Raw genomic sequence first — 17,477 nt, forward strand, 5'->3', positions numbered from 1 at the left:
GGGAAAGAATTTACTGTGAGGCACAGAAACTTTACATTTCAATGTCCCCTATTTCCTGAGTAATAATAATAATAATAATAATAATCCCACATAACTGACTTTTAATCACCTGTCTAAACTTGAATGAAGAGGATCACAGATCAGCAAAACTGTATATAATCCAAAAATACTCATTTGTACTTACAGCAACAATGTAGTTCTTTACTTAGTCTCTGTGTATTAACCACATTTACGTTTCTAATTATGTACGGTTTACGGTAATAGAGACCCTTCTCTGCTACCCGGTGAAAACACACAATTTACAACTTGGGGAGGGAAAGCAGAAACTCATATAGAAATGAATGGCAGTTAAATACTCAAAGAGCTAAGTAAATAATGTATGTGCCAACTTTTTAAATCAACAGGTTTTTTAAATGCAGGACGTGGCTCATTTTCAGCGTTAATCATCCAAAGGTGACATACTCTCAAAAACCTGGGAATACAGATTCTTTAAAGTGATTGTGCTTCAGCATAATACTGAGAGCCCGCTTTCACATACAAGAGTCCACCTTGGTCCTTACAGAACAGATCTTATTGTGTAAGTGCCAAATATTTATAACAACGGCCCCTCCCCGCCTACACAATCTAAAGATAATGTTACTGTGAGGTTTCAGGCATAATAAAAATTCAGAGTCAAAGGAGATTTTTTTTCCATAAACATTTGACACTTGAAAGGGATTTCATATAAGCATTAACATATGTTGAGAGTACATATTTTTCATTCCTGGAGTACACGAGAGGTAACTTCAACAACACAGAGTGCCCAAAGCTTGGTTTTAATTCATTATTTTGCCATTAAGATAAAAAATAAGACCAGGATTTAAAGTTAGGTTACATTTATATGGTTCCATATGATTAGAGGTTTTAAAAATCCTTGAAGTTACAGGGATTTAAAAAATCGAAGCAGCTGGGAAAGATAATAACTTAAGTAAGAAACTCAAATGTGTGCTTTGGGACGATAAGGGAAAAACACTTAGGAGCGGTTTTATAACAAACAGTACGGAAAGTAAAACTAAGAGTCCCAATATCACTTTTAATTGCTTTACTTCAATGAATGCTATAGCTTTTTTCTGACATGAACTCTACCTTGACTATACTCTTTCCAATGTTTTTCACTGCTTGTTTTTTTTTATCCTTCCTAGCAGATAGATGCTGCTTTTTAGATACAATAAAAGTTCTGCTGTAGCAGAAAATTAAAGAATAACGGTAAAATGGGAAAACAGATAATATTCCACCCAGCGATCAGCCCTGAGCATGATTCCATAATCTACCCTGTGATGATCGTCCACTTCACTGCCCAAAGGAGATCCACGTGCCCTGAATCAGGGACACACAAACCATCCTTGCGAAGTCGTCTGGGAAAACAAGTTAAGCCATAAGGGAGCATTTCTCCATTTCTCTGACGTACAACAAACATGAAGGCATTTCATTCAGGAAAACCACACATAGAAAGTTGGAGAGAACTTAATTTTAAAAATGATTAATAGCTAGTTTCTTGATGATCCTTCAGTTTTTTAACCTATGAATAAACATAGAAATTGAGGTTGGAGTCACAGATAGTCCAGGGCACAGATAAATCATTCCTGTTTCTAGCAACTAAAATAGGAGAAATGCTGCTATTTTGGATATTAGGTAGTCAAGAAAAACCGGAGTAATGAATCTGAAGTGATATTTAAAATAACAAAATATCTGAATGTTAAGTATCTCATGTTATGGTACAAAAGAACAGAAACTGGAATAACTTGGAGAAGCTTTAAGAAAAGGTCTGAGATTGGAGCCAAGAAGATTTGGGTTCAAATCCCAAATTTGTTATTCATACTTACTGATTCTGTGGCCTTGACCAAATTACCTTAAACTCTGATGCCCTTGATTTTAGTGCCTATACTGTAGAAATGACTGTCATACCTACAGTGCTATTTTGGGGATTACATTTGAAAAAATATCATTTGTAAAACATCTAGCACACAGATGATGACCCTAAGTAATGGATATTTTTTCAACCACTTAACATAATTAATTGGGGTTAAATTTCTTACATTTGGATTTGCTGCAAAATTGCAAATGCTTAACACAGCACATAGGAAAAACTATTTATCCATTCTCAAGTTATTCTAGAAGGAAAAGCCAAACACATACTCACTTTCCCACAGCCAAATTGGGGAGAAATAGTATCTTGGCTGTTTATTTGGACTTCTATGTCTGCAAAACAGCTTTTCAACATAAATTCAAATTTTGACATGCTATTGGCTTGCCACACCAAAAAAAAAAAAATCAGCTACTTGGCCGTCTCTCAAAAGACTTTACTAAATACAGCTGTAAGACTTAATGACAAAAAAAGTGAAAATACACAACTAAGCAAAAATTTATCTGAGCATACACTTAACTTCATTAAGGATTAATACTAAGAATGACATGTTTTCCTTATAAGCCAAAATAATTTAGTAAAGAATAAAAGTGATCTTTTACGGTTAAAAAGTATCTGATGAAAAAATAAATTGAAAATTCATATAAATTGAAAATATAACCTCAGAATGCACACAAACACAAAAAGAACTGGCCTTTCTCCTAAGTATCTTTGTCATAGAAAAGAATTAGAGAGAGAGGTTGCTCTTAAGAGTTACTCAGTCCATAGTCCCTCCCAGTCAAGTGTCCCTCCTACTGTACCCCCTGACCACCCCAGCCACTACTTACATACTGTCAATGATGCTGTTTACATACTGTCCCTCCCTTAAATCACCCGTTCCATTGTTTCAGAGCTCTAAATGATGGGAAGCTCTTCATTACAAATAAAACCAACCAGAAACCCCAAACAACAATAACAGCAAAAACAAAACAAAAAACTTTGTCCTACTAGTGAATTGTATGGAACGAGCTAACTGAAAAGGCCAGGTCTTTTCATAGAACTGCTGTCAAGGCTGACATCCTCTGCTCTTTACTTACATACTCATTCTTCTTAAACTAAAGGCAGAGTTTTGTGTCGCTTAGATCTGTTATTCCAAGACAGATTATTACAGTTTGTTTATTTGCAAAAAATAACAGAGCTGCGTTCAAAAGTCAGGAAACCTCAGGCTGAGCGAAGAGAAAAGCAGTGTCAAGTTCAAAGGAGGTGATGGTTCCAGTACACCCACACCTCTGATGCCGCATTAGGGAAAATCAGCAGACTCCCGTAGGATGGCCATTGCCCACTCAGTGAGAGATTGAGAGATGGCAGAATATGGACTCAACTGGGGAATGAAGTATATTTAGTGTGGGTAGGAGACTGAGAGGGGATGTGAAGACACATCGTTCATTTACTCATAAACCTCTGCGGAAGACCTTCTGGGTACCAGCACTGTGCAAGTCACAGATCAGTAATCTTTAAATATTTGAAAGATGGTGAGGGCTTAAAAGTAAAAATAAGAATACTCTCAACAGTCCACAGAATGGGAGAAGTATTTTCAAACCATATCTAATAAGAGACTGATAACCAGAATATATAAAGAACTCTTAAAACTCAGGAAATAAATAACCCTATTAAAAACAGGCAAAGGCTCTAAAGAGATGATCTTGGAAGAAGATATACAAATGGCCAAGAAGCACATGAAAAGATGCTCAACATCATTAAGGGAATGCTGAGAACTGCTTCTCACCATCAGGATGGCTAGAATCAAAAAGATGGACAAAAAAAAAGCACTGGCAAGGATGTGGAGAGATTGGAACCCTCATACATTGCAGGTAGAAATAAGAATGGTACAGCTTTTTTGGAAAAGCCCTGCAGTTCTTCTAAAACATAAACACAGAGTTAGTATATGATCCAGGAATTCTACTCCTAGGTATATAACTAAGAGAAATGAAAACATACATCCGTACAAAATCTTATACACCAATGTTCATAGCAAAATTATTCATAAATAGCCAGAAAGAATAACCCAGATGCCTATTAACTGATGAAAAGACATATAAGACATTAAGATGTGATATATCCACACAATGGATTATTAAGTCATAAAAAAGAATAAAGCACTGATATGTACTACAACAAGGATGAAACTTGAGAACATTATTCTAAGTGAAAGAAGCCAATCACAAAAGACTATGTATCATATGATTCCATTTAGATGAAATACCCATAATAAGCAAATCTGTAGAAACACAAAGTACAGTAGTAGTTGCCTAGGGCTGGACTGGGGAGCAGAAATGGGGATTGACTGCTAATGGGTACAGAACTTCTTTTGGGGTGATGAAAATGCTCTAAAACGGGATTGTGGTGATGGTTGTACAACTCGTTGGATATACAAAAACCACTGAACTGTACACTTTAAACATTTTTTTTTTTTTTTTTTTTGCGGTACGCGGGCCTCTCACTGTCGTGGCCTCTCCCGTTGCGGAGCACAGGCTCCGGATGCGCAGGCCCAGCGGCCATGGCTCACGGGCCCAGCCACTCCGCGGCATGTGGGATCTTCCTGGACCGGGGCACGAACCCGTGTCCCCTGCATCGGCAGGCAGACTCTCAACCACTGCGCCACCAGGGAAGCCCTAAACATTTTTTAAAATTAATTAATTTATTTATTTTTTGGCTGGGTTGGGACTTCGTTTCTGTGCGAGGGCTTTCTCTAGTTGCGGCAAGCGGGGGCCACTCTTCATCGCAGTGCACGGGCCTCTCACTATCGGGGGCTCTCTTGTTGCGGAGCACAGGCTCCAGACGCGCAGGCTCAGTAGTTGTGGCTCACGGGACTAGTTGCTCCGTTGTATGTGGGATCTTCCCAGGGCTTGAACCCGTGTCCCCTGCACTGGCAGGCAGATTCTTAACCACGGCGCCACCAGGGAAGCCCTGAACTGTACACTTTAAATCAGTGAATTGTATGGTATGTGGAGTATGTATCAATAAAGCTATGTTTTTTTAAGAAGAAAAAATGGCACTCTGTCATTTCAGAAGGGAGACTTAAACATCAATGCTTAGAAGAATAAGCAAGTTAAATCCGGGGGCAGAGTTAAAGAGTACAGTCCATCCTTCAGATGTGGCCAATGACCAGAATGAGCCCTCTCACTGCTGAAGACTACATGCAGAAGCTGAGTAAGCTCCATAAACGCAACACCTTACAGTTGAGATAAGCCATTTGGATCTGTTGAAATCTAGGTTCAAATGCAACTCTAAATTACTACCAGTCTGTAACTGACAAGTGTATGAAAAATAAGAACATTTTAATTCAACACATCCTTCAGTAACACTACAATAACAATAAATAGTTAAAAGTAAAAATAAAATATGAGCCAGGGTGCTATCACCCTACAATTTTTTAAGTTTATTTAACATATATGTATATATCAGGAGCAGCCAACCTTTAATACTACTTTCTTAATTTTTGCTAATTTCTCTGTCTTGCATTGAACAGTAAGCTGCCTTTGGTTTTATCTGAGTGTATGCGCTCTGCCCAAGGGGAATTGTATATGTCCTGCTAAAAAATAAAAATGAAAGTTCACAGCTGGATTCTGAAAAATCTTCACACTCAAGATCAAGGAACTGATCCTGGTGGAAAACCATGCAATGCACCAGCAGTCTGCAGGAGTGATGACAGCATAAATGAATCAGTCTTCTTTTATGATATAGTCACTACTTGTCAAGGGCCAGGTTTCCTCTAGGCTTGGTCTAATTGAAATCAGGTTTTACTGGGTCAATCTTGCTTTCACTTTTTTATTTTAAAATTAGAAGTGGGAAAAATAGTTAAAGCCACACTTCTCCAACAACAGAAACCATCATGATTGTCTTTTTACCTGCAATTCCTAACATGGTGGTTGATTAAAACAAATATATATATATATATATGTGATGTTTTATAACTATCACACTAGTATATATAACACTAGAATGATGGGATGAAAAAGCAGAAAAGTGTCACTACTTTCCATTCAACAGATACGTATGAGTGACAGGTTTGGGCAAAGGCCCAACTGTTCTCCAGGAGTTTATGCCAAACATAAACAATATTTTTTATGGATTTTATTGAAAATAAATAGGTAAATCAATAGGAAATCAGAAACAGCTCACTTTTGGAGGGTGCTAGGAGTAGAGCCTTACTGCCCAGACACATTTCAACTTCAGTCACTAGAAGGTAGGTGTAAGGAAGATTTAACTTACTGCATTTAGACAATCCAACATTTCTGAACATTTTAATAATATGTATTGAATCAATATAGCCTCAGAAAAGCTTTGTCAAATATCAGGATCTACGCATTCCATACTTTTATCTCCCCATCTGACGATGTAGCCCTGGTTCTCAATAACATCAATATATTTACTCATTCACTCTATCCAACGATACACTAATATAATTCAGAGTGCCTACATCAGTACCACCAAGGAGAGCTCAAGATTTCTTTGCAGTTGTGTGTGTTTTTCTCTTAGAGAATATATAGTGTATGGAGCCCAAGATTTACCTGAATTAGCCTTCTCTTCTGCGTGGTCATGTCATCATCAGGTCCATTTGTTTGATTTCAATTTTCTGGTTTGCTTTTTTCATTCCTTGACATTTTAACTTTAAATGTGAATATTTAAAGCATTACACTGTTCAAAACTCAAAACTGTATGAACATTCTACAAACCTTCTTTGCTTTGACCTGGGAAGGAGTGAAGTCACGTGGACAGTTTCATCCTTGTAGGTCTCGCATTAATGATTTGTTAGGCGGGTCTGAGATGGAGGTCAGTGTAGGGTTGATGATTCCCTGATTCTGAGTCCAGAAGTTTCCTCAGCCCGGTTGATGGCACAGGCTCCATTCCCGGCCCTGTGTGTGCTGCCAGGCACCGTTCCTTCCAATCTTTCCCATCCTTCCTGATGGTTCCTTTCCCAGAGCTGGCCAAGTCTCCTCACCTGCATGTGCTGAGCTGCTGTGAACCAGAGGGGCACACTGCACAGCCCTGGGGTCCTCCCCTGGGGGCTCTCTCCTGTCCAGGACTCTACTGTGGACTCCAGCCACCTTGTTCTCCCCAGACTCCTATCTCTATCTCCTCAACTCAGTGACTTGGCAAGGCTCCATGCAGGCTGCCCTGCACCGTGCTCTGGAAATTCTCCCCGTGACTCAGCAGAGGCCACCACAGGGTTGCCTCCTTGGTATGCCCTCTCTCAGGGCTCACTGTCCTTCGCTGCCCAATGTCCAAGCCTTGAAAACCTATGTTTCAGTTTACCTTCCTTTTTTGTATTTTTGTCTTCTTTTCGTTGTTTTGTTTGTGTGTGTATTTTGTGCTTTTGTGGGGTTTGTAGGTTGCTTCAAGTAGAAGGGCAAATCCAGTTCCTATTACTCCATCTTGGCCAGGAGCAGAAGATGTACTAAGAGAAATCTCACCCCCATCCTGACTCTTTCCACCTACCTCCCAAGTAATCATGTTTAATAGCTTATGGTTTATCTTCCCAATGTTCCTTTATACAAAAATAAGCAAATACATGTGTGAAAACAGAAGGTAACAAGTATTGGCAACAAGGTAGACAAACTGGAACCTTTATCCATAGTTGGTGGGAATGTAAAATGGTACAGCTGCTGTGAAAACAGTAAGGTGGTCCTCAAATAAAAACTAGAATTACCATATGATCCAGCAATTCTACTCCTAGGTATACACCCCCCAAAATTGAAATCAAGGTCTCAAAGAGGTATTTTTTCACCTACGTTCATTGCAGCATTATTCACAACAGCCAAAGGGTGGCAGCAACCCAAGTGTCCATGGATGGATGAATGGATAAACAAAAGGTAGGATATGCATACAATGGAATATTATTCAGCCTTAAAAAAGCTAATACATGCTACAACAAGGATAAACTTTGAGGACATTATGCTAAGTAAAATAAGCCAGTCACAAAAGACAAATACTATATGATTCTACTTAGATGAGGTCCCTAGTCAAATTCATAGAGACAGAAAGTACGATGGTGGTTGCCAGTGGCTGGGGGGTCAGGGAGGGGAGGTGAGGAGTTATTACTTAATGTACATAGAATTTCAGTTTTACAAGATGAAGAGTTCTGGCAATTGGTCACACTGATGTGAATGTATTTAACACTACTAAACTATATACCAAAACAATGTTTAAGATGGTAAATTTTATGTTACGTGTATTTTGCCAGTATGAAAAATACAATAAATAATGTCTAAATTTTTTAAGTCTATCTTTTCCCAGATTTGAGAATCCACTTTCAGTACACTGAATCATCATGTGTTCTAGGGTCTATTTTTATCTTCCCCCAGTGGCCAACAGGTATATTAGTTAGCACCTCACTATTTTATTACAGAGGCTTGAATATCAGAGAAAGCAAACCCCCCATGACTCTTCCCCTTTCAGGTTTTCCTAGATATTCTTGCATGTTTATTTCCTATGTGAACATGAAAATCAAACTGTCAGGTTCAAAATAAAAACTTGTCACTTTTACTGGTTGCATTCAATTTATTAACTTGAACATAAATGACATCTTTAACGTGGTGAGTTTTCCTATCCAAGTACGGGTTAGGACTATCCATTTATTCAAATCTACTTTCAGACCTTTCAGGAAAGGTTTGTAACTTTCCTCATATAGATTTTATACATATATGTTTAATATTACTCCCAGGTGTTTTATTTTCTTGTTGCTGCTATTGTAAATAGGATTTTCTATTCCATTTTATCTTTTGATCAGTTAATGTTTGATTTTTGTAAGTTGATTGTATATCCTGGTTTTTCACTGAATTTTTTATTGTTTGTGTTAGTTTTCTCATTGCTCCTTTTGGATTTTTCAGGTATCACCTGCAAAGGGATAGTTTTACTTCCCCTTGTACTGTTCTTATGCCTTTAATTTTCTTTCCTTGTCTTAACTCATTGGCTAATACTTCCAATAAAAAGGTGACCGGGTGAAGATGGTGTCATCCTTGCATTGTCTGAGGGCTAATGGGAATGCTTCTTATATTTCAACGTGAAAAAACATGTAAACCTTATTTCTTCAATCTAAATAGTTTAGCTAATGTTAAAGAATTGGTCACCAATGCCTATTTTATTGAGTGTTTTTTTTAAGTCAGGAATGGGCGCTAAATTTTGTGAAAGGCCTACACTTAGCCTCTATAAAGAGAATCATAATAAAGGTTTTGACTGTTATCCATAAAGTCCATGAAGGCAGGGACCTTTGCTGCATTTTTCAACACTCCATCTACAGAATGTTAATACATAAAGTTTAGTATTATTTTTGATAAATGCATGAAAGAGCAGTTCTAAGTTCCTAATTCTTCTGTATAACATATTGATTATTATATTGTTTTCTAGTGTTTATGATATACAATGGGCACATTATAACTGTCAGAATACCCATACTTGCTCATCTAATAAGTGGACCCGGGAAATAAAGAAAAACTAGCAGTAGGAGGCTACAGACTTCACCTGTACAGTTTAAGCTTTAAAGCATTTGATAAAAATTCCATCTCTGTACTAAGGAACTTGTTTCTTCTCTCTCTCTGGAGGTCAAGAACAGCGATAGACAGTTAATGTAAGCCTATTTTAAATAATCTATACCAGTTCCAACATTCATTATGCCCTCATTGTAAAAATGTTCAGGTGAAAAGCTCAGGGTATCTGACAGGAGGCTGAAAGCTTTAATTCAGTGGGAGGAGGGGACGCCGTTAGCCAATAATAGAAAAGCCTTTTTAACAAAGGATGTTATTCTCTTAGAGTAGTAATCTATAGCAAATTACACAGAAAGAACTTGATTATAGTTTTCAATCTTCTAGAAAAGGATAATTTAATACAAAGTTAAAAGCTGATTCATTTTTGCACGGGTTTTACTAGCTGTCAATTATATTCTTTATGAACCATCCACCGAGTTGATGTATAGTTAAACACAGACTGGGAACATTACTTGGTTACAATTAAGGATCTCAATATGATATTGTGAACGTCTGATATACTACCAAAAATATATATTCTTGATCTTCTTTTTAATTTATATTTCTATAGTCCAGATAATCACTTTATTTAAAAGGCTTACCCTATGTTTTCTGAAAGCCAACTCAAGAGCTGAATAAAGAAGTTGGGTATAAATAATCAAAAACACTTTTAAACAGCATATTCCACACTATTCTAGTGCTAATGTAATTACTGCTGGAAAATAAATAGGGTATCAACTTTTGGATCACTGTGTCTGAACACACAAATAGAATATTGTAGTAGCAAGGACTCTGAAGATCACCTACTAATAAATTCAACCCTCTCACATAATAGGAAAAAAAAACTGAACTCAAGGAGGATAAGTGATTTTCCAAGCCACATGTCTAGTTTTTAGTAGAGCCAGAACTAGTTTTGGGTTTCCCACTTTTTCTGTTTCTCTCTCTAAACCACAGTTAACACAGAAAATATGGGACGCATCTTGTAAAGAATGACACAGTGTATTTTTAGGTAGCTGGCACTGGATGTCAATTTATATTTTCCTTACAGACCCAGAAGTAAAGTTCCTTTGAGTCATTTCAAAAGAGCCTGCAGGAGATTAATAAAATATTTTTCTTTCCTTCATAATCTTATGTCATATAATACAAAGTTAAAAGGATATGGTCTCAAGTAATAAATAGTGTTTTGTATATATTTGCCTATAAAGAGATTTATAAATGTTCTCTCCAACATGAGGTGGCTTTTTAAAACGGATTCCACAATTATCTCCAAAAGGAATTCAGGCATCAAAGGGTCACCAATTATCAATGATCTAAAAATTACTGCCTTAAAAGTTAAATTTTGTATTTGTTCCACTCCTACTCCATTCCTCCCCGACCCCCAAATCTTGAAGCAGTTTTACATGGGTAGCCTCAAAAAAATTATTTCCTAGGGAAGCTTAAAGGCTAGATGGCTAATAATTTATAGTTCCTTTTCATATTTTTTTCTGTTTTAAATTACAGCTCATTCCTAACACCCTCAAAATTCTCAATATGTGCAGCATCTATTTTTAGGATAATCTCTTTTACATAAGTGGAAGCAACTCTGCTTTTTTATTGGCAAGAACAAGGGTGTAGTTTGCATTGTGTTCCACTGGAACAGTCTGTTTCTCCATATCCGAATCTTGGCTTCCAACACTTTTGAAGTTATCTTCTATCTGAAACAGAGGTACCTCTGTTGAACTATTTCAAAATCTCAGTGAGAAAATAAAAAAACTGTCCCCCACAAAAAACCCTCTATTAATGCCTTTTTTTTTTTTTTTACTTCTCTCATACCCTCATGTCTATAATCACTATAGGGTCACCATATGTCACTTTCACATGATCTGGACCCAAAGCAATGTCCTTTGGTTGTCTAGAAAGAAAAAAACATATAAAAGGAGTTATACGAGTAGAGAATCATAACGAGAAATAACATCCATACATTCTATATATTGAATAATCAATATAGTGCTCTTTTATCCTTTGAGTTTTTAAAGAAAATTTTTAAAGTTATAATTATTTACTGGAATTTAAAATGCAGAAGTAACTTCAACTTAACCCTTATAATCAAGGAAAAAATGAGACACAGTTGAATGGACTCTGCCGATCACCAGTACTGTGAAGTTGCTGCATATGATAAATACTACATAATGCTTACAATGGTGTTTTGTGTGTTTCCTCCAACATGAGATTTCCTTCTTTCTTCTCCTTATAAAATATTACAATCTAACCTTGGAAAAACAACAAAACAGAGACAATAAAAAGAATATTTTAAAACCACACAATACTAATGACCCAAGTACAACCACTTTGAGGAATACAGAAATACATATAGATATAGATATTTATATATTTTCAAATATTTTAGGTACAATGATTATTTGCTTTTATAAAAATAGATCATGTTATTCACATTTTATAATATTTTTATTTGGTATATTTATTTCATTTAATGTATTTTTTCTTGTCAATTGATGTATTATGAAATGTCGTTTCTAATGACTATACAGTATTCTGTTATACAGATTCAATAATTTATTTCACCAATCATCCCATGTTGGACACTTACTTTATCTTCAACTTTGAGCTCTTAAAAACACTAGGATGAACAATGTAGTAACTAAATAAATATAATTTCAACTACAGTTGACCCTTGAACAACACAGGTTTGAATAGCATGGGTCCACTTATACATGAATTTTTTTTTCACTAAATACATACTACAATTCTAAATGATCCAATGCTAGCTGAATCCACAGAAGTAGAACTGCAGACATGAAGGGCCAAATGTAAAGTTACACGTGGATTTTCAACTGCATGTATGGACAGCACTCCTAGCCCCCACATTGTTCAAGGGTCAACTGTACTACCTTAGGATATATTCCTTAAGTGTAACTGCTGGTTCAAAGACCTTGCACAATTTCAAGGCCTTTGCCAACCTGTTCTCTAAAAATGTAGCAATGTAACCTTAGCAGCTAAGTGTGAGACTCTTACATGTCCTAAAATCCTTGTCAACATGATTGTCTACTATCTATCTCACTTTTGATGGACTGAAATAAGTAAGTAAGTGTTATTTTAATATTTATCTCGTAATTATTAGCATGGTTGATTTCTTACTAGTGTGCATTAACTATTTGTATTTTTCTTTTGAAAATCATCTTTTATTTCATGTCAAAATGTATTAATTTTATCCTTAATCCCAAGTGATAATTTAGCTGGGTATAAAATTCTAGGTTAACATTTATTTTCTCTTAGCACTTTAAATTCCAATGTCTCTTTCATCTGGTATTATCAATGAAAAGTCTGCAGTCAGTCTTCTTTTTCTCTTTGAAAGTTCTTATTATTCTCCCTCTTTCCTTGAAGGCCTTTGTAAAATTTTACCATGAGTTCATCTTTACTAAAAACTGTCTTCTTCTAGAGTCTTAGGAGGCATTCCTTTGGAATGTTTTTCTGGCTGCCTTTACCCCAGCCCAATGTGACTGTAGAGTACTTGGTCAGATTTTATGTTGGTTTCTTAGTCCAGGGCTTCTCCAGAATAATCAGAGGATGAATTCAGTTCCAAATGCAGTCACTGCACAATCTAGGAGATCCAATGTTCCACAATTTGTATTGTTTACATCCACTGCCTAGGACTTCAGCTTCTATGTTTATCCTTTAGCCAGCAAGCAGAATTCTGCTGAGTCACCTTTTCCTGGTTAGTGGATTTATCCAGGTAAGTTAATTCCTGCTCATACTAACTTGGTTCTGTGAGGCATTAAAACTCCATCATATAAAGGGTTTCTCTGGTCCAGTTATCCTTATCAGCCATGTGGATTCAATTCCTCTCACCATCAAGAATCCTCACTTCATTTTGAGCATCTACAGATTTTCTTTCCTTGTTTTCAATCTCAGCTATATATTTAGCTTTATAAAATATTTTTATCTATTGTTTTCATGTCAGAATGGAAAGATAAGGGCCCTTCCACAGCAACTCACTCTGATGGCATATTCTAACCTATACATTTTTCAGAAGAAAACTTGTGAGATGTATAAAATTCTATAAGTCCCCATCAGAGTGTTTCACAATGAAGACAGCACAATAGACTGATTTATTACAGCAATGACACTTAAGTGCAATGGGGGAAAGGACGCCTCTTTTTTCAGTCAATGGTGCTAGGTCAGTTGGAAGCCACATAGGTTGACCTTACCTCACACAAACAAAAATCAATTCCAGAAGACTGAAAATATAAATGTAAAAGATAAAACAATAAAGTGTTTATAGAAAAACATCTTAGTAACCTTGGCATAGGCAAAAAAAATTCTCAAAGAGGACACAGAAAATGTTAACTATTATAGGAATAACACAATTTAGACTTCTTAAAATCAAGAGCTTCTGTTTATCAAAAGACATCATTTAGAGAGTAAGAATGAAACATAACCAGTGGAAAACTGTATTTGCAATAAATGTATCCAACAAAGGACTTAAATCCAGAATTTAGAAAAACTACCCCTAACGAGTATTTAAAAGATAGGTTATCCAAAGAAAACATGGTGTAAGAGACTTGAACAGACTCTTCACACAAAGATATTCAAATGGCTAGGAATATATGAAAAGGTGATGGGCCTCCTTATTCACCAAAGAACTGCAAACCAACACTGCAATGTGACAATACCACACAGCCACCAAAATAGATAAAATCAAAATGACAGACCAAATGTTGGTGAGCAGGTGGGAAAACCAAAACACTCTTACACTGTTAAAGGAGTGTAAATTGGTACAATCACACTGGAAAACTGTTTGATCATGTCTACTGAAGCAAAGCATATGCATACCCTATGATTCATTAATTCCACTTCTTTATATACACTCATCAGAAAATAATGATTACACTAAGATCTTAGAAGTCCGATACAGGGAATATATTTTAGGTAATTTTCCCATAGAATGGTTAAAATTCAAAATTTTATACTTTGAGATAAGTTTCAATCATCCAAGAAATGTTTACTCATGTTAAACATATCCTTCCTTTTATCATGATGCTGGATGGGTAAGGTATTTATATGAACTATGAAATGTTGACTGCATTGAACCAGGTGAAACAGGGAAATCCTGGGATTAGAATGAATAATTTGAGCCTGAAGTTATTTCTCTGGAAAGCCATTACAGAAAAAAAGTAAAACAAAACAAAACAAGAAAACCACCAAGGAAACGAAGGTACACCTCCAGGGCCATTTCAGAGTAAGGCTGGACTCACACTACTGATATTCAATAGAAGCAGAAAAGACAGAATATGAACATATTTTCCACCTCAATCCCTGTAGCTGACTTCTAAACATCAACCAATCAGGACATTCAGAAAATTCGAAACTCCCTGTTTTATTCTCAGCCATCCCTGGCAACATCCTGCCCCAGGCAGCTTACGTACTTAGCTACTCACAGCTACAAGGCATACACCAAGTAAGTAGTTCTTTTGTAGGGAATCCAAATGCTCTGTCTCTTACTAAAGTCACAGAGAAAAATGGGCAAAAGACATTAAAAAGAAGGAACACAAATCAACAATGAAAGTTTAGATGATGTTCAAATTCACTATCAATCCAAAAAATGCAAATCAACTCCCTTCCACCAACCTACTTCAAGAACAAAAATTCAGTGGGAGATACAGTCTGAGTCTGTTGCTCTGGTTTCTCTGGGCACATTCCTGCATTCCCCAACTAGTGATCTGGATGTCTACATGGTCAATAAGTCACTACATGAGCCTCCCAAAGTCTTCCTGCATGCCAGGCTGTGTAGCAGCATCGCTTCTGGTCGGACTTGACTGCTTACTGCTTAGAGTCTTCCCAGCTCTCATGTCACTAGGAGGCAACAGACAATATGCAGGGGTTGCGGGGGAGGGGCACTGGCAAGGATTAGCAAAGGAGAGTGCAGGGGAGGAGGGTCAGGAAGCAGCTTCATGCAAGAAAGGAAGCCAGAAAAGATGCCCATTATTGGGGATGGCAAAATGCCCACAACAAATTCAGATGCCTCCATTCCCACAGCCTCAAAGTCCCTCTAAGTCCCAACTTAGTGTCTCTTTAATTGTGTGTATTTACCGATGGTGTACTTCTGTCTTCAGGGTGACACTTGGGATTAGATGATCTTAGCAACCTTCTCTCTCTACAGAGTATACATACATTCAGAAACATGAAAATGTTTATAGATGCTATGACTGACTGTAAATTCTTACATATGTGTGTGTGTGTGTGTGCGCGCATGCATACATGGGAAACACTAAGGCACTGGCGATTGGTGCATTTTAAAACTGCAAAATAGTAATACAGAAATGAGAATGTCTGAAAATCAAACAAGCCAAATATCGAAGCTATGAGTAAAAAGCTTCAAGTCAACACTGCTGTGTGACAGATTTTTTTGCACATATTTAAGACACAGACTTGTAATACTGCAGGAACACAACAGCGGCAAAGTCCCACCTCTCCCCGCAGGGTTCATGCACAGCCTGCTTTCCAATCTACCTGCAGGACGTCTATTCTGCTAAAACACATTTTTGAAAGTGAGGGGTCTGCCTCCGTTTGTCAAATGGTGAATGCATATTGCTCAGTACTCATTTCTGACAAATCTTCCTGGTCCTTCTACCGCAGGAGACAGAACGCTGAAATGCCATGGGATCCGTGCATCCCTAGGGAATGAAAGAGGCACTAGACTCTGAGGAGGAAGATCCATCACCCGGAAACTAAAATGTTAAGGCCTGGCTGTCCCTTTGAAGATTAACAAGAAATCCACCCAAGTGGGAAGAGCCCTCCAGGCAGGAGGAAAGGCAGAGGCAAAGGGTCAGAAGGGCAGACGTCTTGGCTGCAGTGAGAGGGTGAGAGGGGTGGCAGAAGGCCACCGGGTCTTCCCAAGGAGTCTGGTTTTTCTGTAAGGGGTGACGTGTGCACTACAGGGATGACAGCAACATGGCAGATGGCTGGGAGCAAAGGAAGAACAGAGCAAAAGACCAGCCAGGGCCGACTTCAAAGACCCAGACAGGATGGGCTGCCCTGATGCTGGGGCTACGGGTGCTGGAGGGGCCAATGAGGAAGTGAAGGCAGGGTAGCAGGACCCAGGTGGGGAGGAAGACTTTGCTTTCAGTGCAGACGTTGTAAAGGGAGTATCTGCACCAGGTGAGGGAACGGCATGTGGGGTGTGGAAGGGAGTTTGCTGTCTGGTTCCAAGAGAAGGAGATGCAATTTTGTGGTAGGCAGATCTGTCCAACAGGCACAATAAACCACCCATCTCCTGCAGTGTTCCCTGTGCCCCTGCATGGACCTCCACCACACAACTCATGAACTATTAGCAGATATTATTCATAAACACAATCCATCACCCAGATTGCACTAGAACCAAACGATGGCCATGTTCTCACTCCTTTTTCAGTCTTCAGCCTCTGCAGTGATTGGTAGAGAGGACAAACTAGGAGCATTTTCTGGGGACCAGTTTTTCCTCCCTTCCATCAAAAACTACCTGGGTATGATTTTTGAAGATCTGTCTTTTTCTCAATTCCTGGGTACAGAATACAGATGGGCATGATTCCCTCCACTTGTGCCTAAGGAGGAAAACAATGACCATGCCAGGGTGGGGTAGCCTCTCTAGATTACTATTTAAATAAACTGAATTGCAAGATTATTACAAGAACTGCAGTATTCATAGGAATCGAACCTCTTACAGTTTGATAAGGACCAATCTGCCGACTTAATACCCTCTATTCAACTGTAGAGCTGTCTGCTAAGGAAAAGAGTGAACAGTAATTCCGCACTAACTCCAAGAAATTTGATAATTGCACCAGAGTGCTCTTTTATCACCCGACTGGACAAGATCCCTACTGCACTCCTCAAGCGTGTGTACCAAGCTTTCAAAAAGATGGAACACACAGTAGGCCCTCAAAATCTGTTAATCTTTTTTTTTTTTTTTCGGTATGCGGGCCTCTCACTGTTGTGGCCTCTCCCACTGCGGAGCACGGGCTCCGGACGCGCAGGCTCAGCGGCCATGGCTCACAGGCCCAGTCGCTCCGCGGCATGTGGGATCTTCCCGGCCCGGGGCA

The sequence above is a fragment of the Lipotes vexillifer genome, unplaced genomic scaffold (genome assembly GCF_000442215.2).
Source record: "Lipotes vexillifer unplaced genomic scaffold, Lipotes_vexillifer_v1.1 scaffold447, whole genome shotgun sequence".
NCBI classification, from domain to species: Eukaryota; Metazoa; Chordata; class Mammalia; order Artiodactyla; family Lipotidae; genus Lipotes; species Lipotes vexillifer.